This window comes from Podarcis erhardii (assembly GCF_964252035.2).
Source record: "Podarcis erhardii genome assembly, chromosome: W".
Classification (NCBI taxonomy): Eukaryota; Metazoa; Chordata; class Lepidosauria; order Squamata; family Lacertidae; genus Podarcis; species Podarcis erhardii.
The window spans coordinates 27,201,745-27,213,909 of record NC_138506.1 but is presented as its reverse complement, the minus strand read 5'-3'; positions in this window follow the sequence as shown (position 1 = coordinate 27,213,909).

Genomic DNA, 12,165 nt, shown 5'->3' with positions numbered 1-12,165 from the left:
ACAATATGTCTTGTTATAACTTTGAATATATATTTTTTAAAAAAATAGTCTGGGAACAGTACACCGCAGTGGTGGGCAGTTCCATAGACCCTCCTCCTCTGCTCAAAATGCATAGAGACCCATCTTTGCACGGGGAAGATCCAGACAAAAGGAGTCTGTTTTCAAAGTACCCGCGGAGGGGTTTAGACGGCTCCATCCTCTTGCCTCCCCCGCCCCCCCCCCGATCACTGTTTCACTCCGGAAGGTGTCTCAGACCTGGGTGGAGCAGCCACAAATGACAGGCAAAGAGACAAGGTCCTGCCCAGATTCAGGCTTCCTCATGATCGTGTGGAATCTGTACACGTTTCTGTTGGCGCTTCCACTAGTGATTTATCTGTACAGGATCGGACTTCATTTCAGCCAACCACATCCTTCCTCTTCCCCCGACAGCATACTAGAGTTCATATGGATTTCAAAGCATGCTTTGAGAACTTGTATGCTTAGCTTTAAACTCCACAAAATTAGCCTGTGGCTAGGATGCTATTTATCAAAGTCTGTGTCCGTTAAGATATGGTCAGATACAAGTATGCTTTCCCCCTTGTTATACAATTATTATTTTTAAAATTGCATTCAAACAGCTTATACACCACTTGACTATAATCATCTCTGAAGTGACACACGAGAAATACATTGCAGAAAAAGTTAACATGGATGACATCAGACTTCCGTTAAAAAGACCTGCTGGAATAAAAAAAGGATTCGGTAGGTGCTGGGTGCTCTGCCTGATGCTCTCAACTGACAAGATGTAGGTGTGGTTGAATGAAATGGGAACAGTGACCACAGTGCTATCAAATTCAACATACACAGTATGGAAGTGGACAATTGCTAAGGAAATCCAGAACAGTCACATTTGACTTCAAAAGAGGAGACTTCCTCAAAATGAGGGATTGGGTACAAAGGCAGTTGAAGGGGGAAAGTCAAGGATGGCGAGCCCTTCTGTGCTCCAGAGGGCCTGGGTGGCCTCATTCCCCTCTTGTTCTGAGCACTGCAGAGGGAGGCAAACATGTCCTTCCTGGGGGCTGGTCCCTCCCCGCCCTGTTCCTGGAGGGCAGCAGGAGGAGGGGGCTGCTGCAGCTGCCTCCTTTGGGGGCATGGCTCACCTTGCCTGCTCCTGCCCTCCTCCAACACACACAACCTTACCTGCCTCAGCCATCCATGGGGGCTTGAGAGTGTGTGAGCAGACTTTGTCATGGGAGGAGGCAGGCCTTGCAGAGGAGGAATGCTGGGGGCAGGCATTCCAACTCAGCCCTGAAGCTCACTGGGTGACCCTGGGCCAGGCACTCACGCTCAGCCTAACCTACCTCAAAGGGTTGTTGTGAGGATCAAATGGGGGTGGGGTGGGGGAGAACTGTGCACACCAACTGGACCTCCTTGCAGGAAATGGGGGCTATAAGCGTAATTGTGTTATTTGTACCCCACCCACCTCACTGGGTTTCCCCAGCCTCTCTGGGCGGCTTCCAACACATATTAAAACAACAGACATTCAAAGCCTCCCTATAAAGGGCTGCCTTCCAGAGGTTTGATAGTTGCTCATCTCCTTGTCACCTGTAGGGAGGGCGTTCCACAGAGAGGCTGCCACCACCGAGAAGGCCCTCCCTCTGCCTGGTTCCCTGCAACCTCACTTCTCGCGGGGAGGGAACCACCAGAAGACCCTCGGAGGAGGACCTCCGGGCTGAAGGATGGGGGTGGAGATGCTCCTTCAGGTATACTGCGCTGAGCTTCCTGACCTAACATTTGCCTCGCTTAACATAATTAATTAGTAAGTGAAGTTTTCCTCTTCCATTCAAGCAGTACAGGAAGTAAGAACTTGCAAAAAGGCAGGCAGGCAGGCAGGCAGCTATCCGATGTCGATCCTGCCCGTTTCTCCCTCCACCCCCCTCAAAGACAGCCGCACAGGCAGCTATCCGATCGAGGAAGGTGGGGAAATCCTGTTCTGCATAGCTATGAATTCAGGTGTGATAGTCTTAAGTTTGCATACTTATGGGAAAATAAAACTAATTTATTTTAGAGCTTGTATTTGTGTGTATTCATGGTATCATTTGTGGACCCAGTAGATGGCAGTGTGGTGTGGAGAGTGTTTTTGGCAGCTCCTGAAAGGATAGAGGGTGGAACGTTGACCGTTCAAAGGCACTATAAGCAAGATATATATATATATATATATATCCACATTGTCCTAGCTACGTTTTCCCATAAAAGTATACACTCGAATACATTTGTATCAAATACATTTGGAACAAGAGATTGTTACATTTAAGGAACATTCTCTAGGCGATGAGATTGGGGGGAAATACAAAAACCCATTCGGATACATTTGGATACGTTTAGAAAAGTACAGCATTTTGAGGAAAAATACATTTGAGTCGAAAAATACATTCAGATCCATTCTTAAAGTCAATGAGAAAGATACAGCAAAAACGATACAATTCGATACAGCGAAAAAGGATCCATTCCCCAAGGCAAATACGATCTATTTGATCTATTTGATTGGTAGGGTCCTTCTCCTTCATTCCCCTCTCTGACCCTGACTCTCTTACGACACAGGGACCATCCCAGAGTGTGGGCACAACTTCTGCCGGTCCGGCCTGATCCAGTGCAGCGGGGCAAAAAGGAGGCTGGCTTCCTGTCCTCAAGGCCGAGTTGGAGTCCAGAGAAGGAGCCTCGTCCGCAATCGGCAATTGGCTACTGTCAGGGAACTGCCATCGGAGAGACAGGTGGTGGACAGGCTACAGGAGAATAGGAGAGAATCTGCAGTAGAAGAGGGAACCAGCAGGGGGAGTGCAGGAGTCACAGCGGAGGGGAGGCTCTGGGATGCTTCCAGTGAGAGTAGTGGAGAGGTAACGGGACCCCCGTTGGGAACGCCCACCCTTCGCCGGAAACTGTCACGCAGAGAGTCTCGAAAGCGCATGTCTGTCAAAGAGCTTTTATGTTGGCGTAAATTCCGTAGACGCCCACTGTCAGATCCTACCAGCGACTGACGGAGTCATGCTTTGGGGGCTCCGTTAGTGCATCGGTTTGGATGACCAACCAAACCCCAGAGGGATCAAGCTTTTACGCACAAGCAGCTCACTATCCCATCACAGCAATCTGACAGTCTTTGAAAGCAGCTTGTGCAAGCAGAAGGCATCATGAGCGAACCATCCGGAACCGGAGGAGCAGGAGCGGGAGCTGGCGCAGATCCAAGCCTGGAACAAAGGTACAGGGCGTTGGAGGTCCAGCTGGCACTGCAAACGGCGAGGCTCGAGGAGAGGAGGGCTCAAGATGCAGATAAGGGGAAGACCACCCCACTTGCCAGACGGGTGCCTGGACTGGTGCAGAAATTTGGGGGGGATCCCCGGAACTATCAAGCCTTTAGGACAGAGATGCAATATGCTCTCAATCTACTGTTTGATGACTTCCCCGACGAGAACTCTAGAGTGGCGTACGTGATTGGCCATCTAGAGGGAGGGGCGAGGGACTGGGTTCGGCCCCTGATGGCAGCCAATAATGAAATCTTAAAGGACACAATGAAGTTTTTCCGCGCCATGGACTTGATGTTTTCCAGCGAGATCGAGCAGGGAGTGGTGCGCAGGCAGTTAATGGCGTGTAAACAGGGGAGCCGATCTGTACGTGAGTACTGGACTGAGTTCACCATGCTGATTCATAGACTTGGGTGGGACCTTGCTAGTGAACCTATTCAAATGCTGTTTGAAGAAGGTCTCTCTCCGGCAGTGAAAGATGAACTTTCCCGGGCGCCTAGGGCGGAGTCTATGGATCAGCTGACTAAATCAGCGCTGTCCATTGGGGCACGCCAGGAAGCTAGAGCTATGGAAAAGCGGGAAGGAAAGGGGGAACGTTGGAAGGACTTCCGCATTCCGGAGCAGCCTTTCCCGCCAGCAGAGCCGATGGAACTTGGAACAGCGCGCGCGCGCGCAGTTTCAAACACCAGTGAAGGGCGGAAGAAGGAGGGAAAGAGCGGCAAGAGATGCTATCTCTGCCAACAGCCAGGTCACTTTGCCAGAGTCTGTCCGCAAAGGAAGGAATGGCAAGGGATGGCGGGAACTGTTGGGGGGAAGGAGGAAGAAGAAATCACGGAGCCAGTAAAAGCCAACGCCTGGTTGCCAACATCAGGGCACAGCAGCCAGGCCAGGGAGTAATGAATGTGCCCACGCCGGGACCTCCAAGACCAGCGCTTGTGATAGAGGTGTTGCTGGAACTGGCAAACGGACACCCACTGAAGATAAAGGCGCTATTGGATTCAGGTAGCTCATGTAATTTCATGAGCAAAGAGTTTGCAGCTGCACACCAAATACAGACTATCCCATTGAGTAAGCCTTTGCAGGTTACCACGATTGATGGGAGGGAGCTGTTGGGAGGAGAAGTGAGCCAACAGACTGTACCAATGATAATGAGGGTGGCACGACACACCGAACTGATAGCGTTTAACGTAGCCACCTTGGGAGGAGCTCCTATTATCTTGGGTATGAGCTGGCTGGCGCTACACGATCCGCTAGTAGGCTGGCATCAGAGAGTGGTTTCCTTTGGATCAGCACATTGCCTAGAACACTGCAAGGAGGGAGAGGCTCAGGCAGGCGCCAGGGGCACTCTAGCAGGGATGGAAGTGATGGACAAAGGGAGGGTGCCACCACAATACGCTGACTTGCTTGACGTATTCAGCGAAAAAGAAGCAGATAAACTGCCCCCGCACAGACCCTTTGATTGTCAAATTACCTTACTCCCAGGAGCACAATTGCCAGTGGGCAAGCTGTATGCAATGTCAGACAGTGAGATGCAGGAGTTAAGGGAGTTCATTGACAAGAATCTCAAGCGAGGTTTCATCAGAGAGTCACGAGCGGTGGGGGGCAGCCCAGTGTTCTTTGTGGACAAAAAAAACACGGGCAAGCCCAGGCTTGTATGTGATTTCAGGGCCCTAAATGCAGTGTCAGAACCAGTGACTTTCCCTATGCCCAGAATTGATGACATTCTAACACGGGTGAGAAAAGGGAAAATTTTTACCAAGCTGGACCTTAGGGGGGCATATAACTTGATACGTGTGAGAAAGGGGGATGAGTGGAAGACCACTATGTTCACCCCCTTGGGGGCCTTTGAGTACACCGTTATGCCTTTCGGATTACAAGGGGGCTCCGCCTGTTTTCAATCATTCATGAATCACGTCCTGGGGCCACTGCTCTACAAGAACTGCGTAGCGTTCTTAGATGACGTTCTGGTGTACTCAGACAATGAGGAGCAGCATGTGCGAGATGTAAGAGAGGTACTGAGCAAGCTGCGAGAAAACCGGCTGTGGGTGAAACTGGAGAAGTGTCAGTTTCATACCAAGGAGGTGGAATTCCTGGGGTACCGGTTGTCTGACAAGGGATTGGCCATGGATCCCAGCAAGGTTCAAGCGGTACTGGAATGGAAAACACCAAAGACCAAGAAGGACGTGCAAAGGTTCCTGGGCTTCGGAAACTTCTATAGGAAGTTCATCAAAAACTTTGCCCATTTAACAGCGCCCATCACGGATTGTCTTAGTAGCAAAAAGAAATTTGTTTGGACGGGAGAAGCGCAACAAGCGTTCGAACGCTTAAAGCAGGCGTTTGCGTCGGAAGAGCAACTCTTGCACGTGGATCTACAACAACCAATGAGAGTGGAGACTGACGCGTCAGACCGAGCGGTGGGGGCCGTTCTTCTCCAGCCGGGAAAAGATACGTCTGAATGGAGACCGTGTGCATTCTTCTCGCGGAAGTTGAACAAATCAGAGAGGAACTACACAGTGTACGACCGAGAACTGCTCGCCATTCATGAAGCATTCCGGAAATGGCGGCACTTGCTGATTGGGGCGCAGCACAAGGTTCAAGTCCGAACTGACCACAAAAATCTGGAATACTGGAGAACAGCCCGAGTGCTGAACCAGAGACAAGTGAGATGGGCCCAGGAGTTCTCCAAATTCCACTTTGAGATTCGTTACGTGCCCGGCTCCGAGAACGTGAGGGCGGACGCTCTTTCCAGGAAACCTGAGTACTTAGAGGGGGAGGGAGCGCCTGAGGCAAGGCATGTAATCCCTGAAGACCGCTGGGTGTGTGGGGCGGCATTGGTGGGGCAGAGGGAACTGATAGAGGGTACGGAGAACGATGAATACGCCCAAGAGAAACTCAGAGAGCTCCGGAGGACAGAGGAGAACACAGGGGGGTTCGAAGAAAAGAACGGGGCGTTGTATTACAAAGGGGCACTGTACATACCCGACGGGGAACTGAGGGGCAGAGTACTCAAGCAGTTGCATGACAGCCCCACAGCGGGACATTTTGGACAGCACAAAACCATGTGGTTGGTTACCAGGGAGTTTTGGTGGCCCAAGGTGAGGGAGGACGTACGGGAATATGTCAGGGGTTGCGACAGGTGCCAGCGAGCGAAAGGAGAGAGGGTGGCGCCAGCGGGGCTATTACAACCCTTACCCACGCCCGAAAGGCCATGGGAGGCAGTATCCATAGATTTTATGACGGACCTGCCAAAATCCAAAGGCAAAACAGCTGTCATGGTGGTGGTAGATCAATTAACCAAGATGTGTCATTTTATAGCTTGTTCACATGCAGTCACAGCGGAGGAAACCGCCAAGTTGTTTGTAGAACATATTTTCAAGTTGCATGGCGCCCCCTTGAGGGTGGTCAGCGACAGAGGGAAACAATTTACTTCCAGGTTCTGGAGGAAACTTATGAGCTTACTGCACGTAGAACTCAATTTCTCAACTGCCCGGCACCCAGAAACCAATGGGCAAGCGGAAAGGGCAAATGGGGTTTTACAACAATACCTGAGGTGTTATGTAAAAGACAGAGAAAATGATTGGGTGGATAAGTTACCTCTAGCAGAATTTGCCTACAACAACGCGGAGAATGTGTCCACAGGGATGAGTCCCTTCCTGGCAAATTATGGGTGTCACCCCCGGGCATTCCCAGGAGAGGGAGGGGAGAGGTGGAGCGTGCCGGCGGCGGAATATTTCTTTGAAGAGATGGAGGCGATCCACTGTCAGCTTCAACTTAACTTAGAGAAAGCCAAGGAAGAATATAAGAAGCAAGCAGACAGAAATAGGAGGGAAGGTGAAACTATAAGGGTGGGGGACCGGGTGTGGTTGTCCACCCAAGGGCTACCGTTCAAGGGCGGGAGTAAGAAATTGAGGCCCAAAAGATTGGGACCCTTTGAGGTCATACAGCAGGTCAACCCAGTGGCATTCAAACTCAGGCTGCCCAGTCACATGAAATTACACCCAGTATTTCACAGGTCATTACTGTCGCCGTACCGAGAGGGACGCGAGTGGGGGGAGCGTGAGAGAGAGGCCACCCAAACGCCCGTGATAGAAGAGAGAGAGCGCGACATGAACGTGGCAGGAATCATTGATTCCAGGTGGAAGGGGAATCAGGTGGAATATCTGGTAGAATGGGAGGGGGAAGCAGAGTCGGAAAACACTTGGGTACCAGCAGAGGTAGTCAATGACGAGGTTTTAATAGAAACATTTCATCAGCGTTTCCCAAGAAAACCGCAACCCGTGGCTCGATTTAGAAGGGAACACTTTGGGACCACCGATGAGGAAGGAGAGTTTGAAGGGTTCCCAGAGTCAGGGGTGGGTGAAGAAGCCGACTCCGACGAAGAAGAGGAAGACGGGGAGAGAGACGGTACGCCGTGGCTGGAAGTGTTAGAATCCTCGGACGACGAGGAGAGTTCCTTCAGGGGCTTTTCGCCCTCACCGCCAGTGGGAGAGGAGGCGGGAGGGGGTGAAGGGGGCCCTGGGGGGGAGGTGGATGTCAGGGAACTGCCATCGGAGAGACAGGTGGTGGACAGGCTACAGGAGAATAGGAGAGAATCTGCAGTAGAAGAGGGAACCAGCAGGGGGAGTGCAGGAGTCACAGCGGAGGGGAGGCTCTGGGATGCTTCCAGTGAGAGTAGTGGAGAGGTAACGGGACCCCCGTTGGGAACGCCCACCCTTCGCCGGAAACTGTCACGCAGAGAGTCTCGAAAGCGCATGTCTGTCAAAGAGCTTTTATGTTGGCGTAAATTCCGTAGACGCCCACTGTCAGATCCTACCAGCGACTGACGGAGTCATGCTTTGGGGGCTCCGTTAGTGCATCGGTTTGGATGACCAACCAAACCCCAGAGGGATCAAGCTTTTACGCACAAGCAGCTCACTATCCCATCACAGCTACCTTTGTCGAAGTAGCCAAGACTCTCAGTCTTCCAGAGGGGAAGGAGGAGTCTGTGAGAAGCACCAGGAGCCCCTGAAACTCTTTTGCAAGGAGGGTGAAGCCCCCATCTGTGTGGTTTGGGGCAGATCCAAGAAGCACCGACACCACGAGGTGATTCCTCTGGAAGAGGCTGTCGAGGAATACAAGGTACCTTGAGGGGGAGAAATAGCTGTGTATTCTTCTTGGCAGGTGATCTTCTTAATTCTCAGATCCAAAGTAGGCATGGTATTACTTGGTGGTTGTTTATTACCTTAGGAGCAGCCAAGGGGAAGCCTGAGGGCTGCTGGGATGGCTGGGAGGAGGGAGTCAAAGTCTTTCTCTCTGCCAGGGGGGCCAAGGGATCTTCCCTTGAAATACAGCAGCTTCAAAGATTTGGGTTGGGACCAAGGCAGGGAGAGTCCCTTTGTAGCTTCTCTATCGGTAGGAGAAAATAACAGAGGCCAACCAGAGAATATTGAGAAGCAAAGCAGCTAGTAAGCCAGACCTTTACTACCTGTTGCAACAGGGTGCTCACCGCCCCCCCCCCCCACGCAGGAGGGAGGAGGAGACCCCGAACCAAGTCCTTATATAGACATTTGAAATTGCCCACCTGGAGCCCAAGACCACCCCTCCATACATCATACATACATCACAGAAGGGGCGGCCTACAGCAGACTCCTGTCGGGCAGGAAACCTGTTGATGGGTTTACCTGGCTGTTGATGGGTTTACCTGCATATTCTTTTGTGATGAGAACTACTTACGGTATTTATGTATGTGTTTATATCTTAGACCTTCTAATTCTCCTAACACCAGGAATTGACCAGATGGTGCAGGATGCCCCCCCCCCAAGTATCTGTTGGAAGCAGATTTAGGAGTGGGGGGTGGAAGCACCTACTGGTGGGGAGCACACTTCTTCTGGGGATGCTTCCTCCTCCTCCTCCTCCTCCTCCTCCTCCTCCTCTTCCCACTTCTCGCTGGGGCCTCAAGATGAGAAGTCAGGCTGGAAATCTCCTCGGAGAAGACAAAGGAGCAAGCATGGCTGCCTTTCCTCTTCTCCAGACCAGTTAGTTGGACTAGAAACCTTTCCCATCCCAGTTCTGCAGCTGGGGTGCCGCGGGAGACACTGGCCTCTGTCCCTCTTTCCTTCCCTCCCTCCTCGGATGCCATCTCTGCCTCCCCAAGGCTTGCCCAGCTGTTCTCCCCCAGAGAATGGTGCCTCTGGGGCTGGCCAGGGGGTGGGGGCTGCCAGGAGCTGAGGCGGCCTCAGAAGAAGCAAGCCAACTGGCGAGGGGCCCTTGCTGTTGGGAATGGACAGGCAAGTCCCAGGCCCCTGGGGGGCAGCGGGGGCAGCTCAGAGACCAAGAGGAGGACTCCTAAGGAGAGGGGAGAGGAGAGGAGGCTGAGAGAGCACTCCGCCAGGGAGGCTGTTCGAGAAAGGGGGAGGGGAGGCAAGCAAGGGGGGACCTAACTGGTCTCCTGAGCCCCACAGGGGTGCCGCAGAAAGAAGGGAGTTGGTCCAGGGAGCCGTGGACCCAAACAGGTTGAAAACCTCTGTACTTTTCTTTCCTCCAGTCAATTACTTTGCTATTATAGCAAGGCCACTGGACCCAAGAAGCCAGTAGAATATTCATCGCCTCTCTTTGTCGCCGCCTGGAGATTCGGAGGAAAGAGAGAGGGGAAATTCTGGCCTATCAAGCAGACCTGGACAAGGAAAGCAAAGACCTCCTTGGAAGTGTCCCTATTCTTACTAGTGAGGGAACAAGCACTTCAAGAAGCAAGTCCGGACTGAGGAGGGAGGGGGAAATCTGCCCATTTCAACTTCTCCCCATTTCTCCTTTCTCCATATCGGTTTGCTATTTATTTATTATTCTGAAAATGAATCAAATGCTAGGGTGGCTACCTTCTCGTATAAATATGTTGATACGTGCTTTGCCCTCATAAATACATTTTTTGTGAACACTACCTGGCTGGGTCAACCTTGAGAAATTCAGAGGTGTGAATTTCAAAAGATTGCTGTTTTGGTCTCCATATTTTCCCAATAATAATAATAATAATTTATTATTTGTACCCCGCCCATCTGGCTGGGTTTCCCCAGCCACTCTGGGCGGCTTCCATAAAAACCAGAAATACACTAAAATATCACAGATTAAAAACTTCCCTGAACAGGGCTGCCTTAAGATGTCTTCTGAATGTCAGGTAGTTATTTATCGCTTTGACATCTGATGGGAGGGCGTTCCACAGGGCGGGCGCCACTAACGAGAAGACCCTCTGCCTGGTTCCCTGTAGCTTTGCTTCTCGTAATGAGGGAACCGCCAGAAGGCCCTCGGCGCTGGACCTCAGCGTCCGGGAAAAACGATGGGGGTGGAGACGCTCCTTCAGGTATACTGGGCCAAGGCCGTTTAGGGCTTTAAAGGTCAACACCAGCACTTTGAATTGTGCTCGGAAACGTACTGGGAGCCAATGTAGGTCTTTCAAGACCGGTGTTATGTGGTCTCGGCGGCCGCCCCCAGTCACCAGTCTAGCTGCCGCATTCTGGATTAGTTGTAGTTTCCGAGTCACCTTCAAAGGTAGCCCCACGTAGAGCGCATTGCAGTAGTCCAAGCGGGAGATAACTAGAGCATGCACCACTCTGGCGAGACAGTCCGCGGGCAGGTAGGGTCTCAGCCTGCGTACCAGGTGGAGTTGGTAGACAGCTGCCCTGGATACAGAATTGACCTGTGCCTCCATGGACAGCTGTGAGTCCAAAATGACTCCCAGGCTGCGCACCTGGTCCTTCAGGGGCACAGTTACCCTATTCAGGACCAGGGAGTCCTCCACACCAGCCCGCCCCCTGTCCCCCAAAAAACAGTACTTCTGTCTTGTCAGGATTCAACCTCAATCCATTAGCCGCCATCCATCCTCCAACCGCCTCCAGGCACTCACACAGGACCTTCACCGCCTTCACTGGTTCTGATTTAAAAGAGAGGTAGAGCTGGGTATCATCTGCATATTGATGGACACCCAGTGCAAACCCCCTGATGATCTCTCCCAGCGGCTTCATATAGATGTTAAAAAGCATGGGGGAGAGGACGGAACCCTGAGGCACCCCACAAGTGAGGGCCCAGGGGTCTGAACACTCATCCCCCACCACCACTTTCTGAACACGGCCCAGGAGGAAGGAGCGAAACCACTGTATAACAGTGCCCCCAGCTCCCAGCCCCTCTAGACGGTCCAGAAGGATGTTATGGTCGATGGTATCAAAGGCCGCTGAGAGATCCAGCAGAACTAGGAAAGAACTCTCACCTTTGTCCCTAGCTCGCCGGAGATCATCAACCAGCGCGACCAAGGCAGTTTCAGTCCCATGATGAGGCCTGAATCCCGATTGGAAGGGATCCAAATGGTCCGCATCCTCCAGGCATGCCTGGAGTTGTTCAGCAACCACGCGCTCAATCACCTTGCCCAAGAATGGAAGATTTGAGACTGGGCGATAGTTGGCCATACTGGCCGGGTCTAAAGATGGTTTTTTAAGAAGCGGTTTAATGACCGCCTCTTTCAGCGGATCTGGGAATGTTCCCTCACAGAGGGAAGCATTCACCACCCCGCAGAGCCCATCGCCCAGCCCTTCCCGGCTTGCTTTTATTAGCCAGGATGGGCAAGGATCCAGGAGACAGGTGGTTGGTTTCACGCGTCCAAGCAGCCTGTCCACATCCTTGGGGGTAATGGATTGAAATCGATTCCATGCAACTTGACCAGACAGAGCTCTAGCACTCTCCCGCCCCAGCCCTGCTCCCACGGTGGTGTCTAGCTCCTTCCGAATATGAGTGATTTTATCTGCAAAAAACTTTGCAAAATCGTTGCAGGAGATCTTGGGGTCTTTACAAAGCCCCGGTGGTAAAGGTGGTTCCGTTAAATTCCGAACCACCTGAAAAAGTCTCCTGCTACTATTTTCTGCAGATGCAA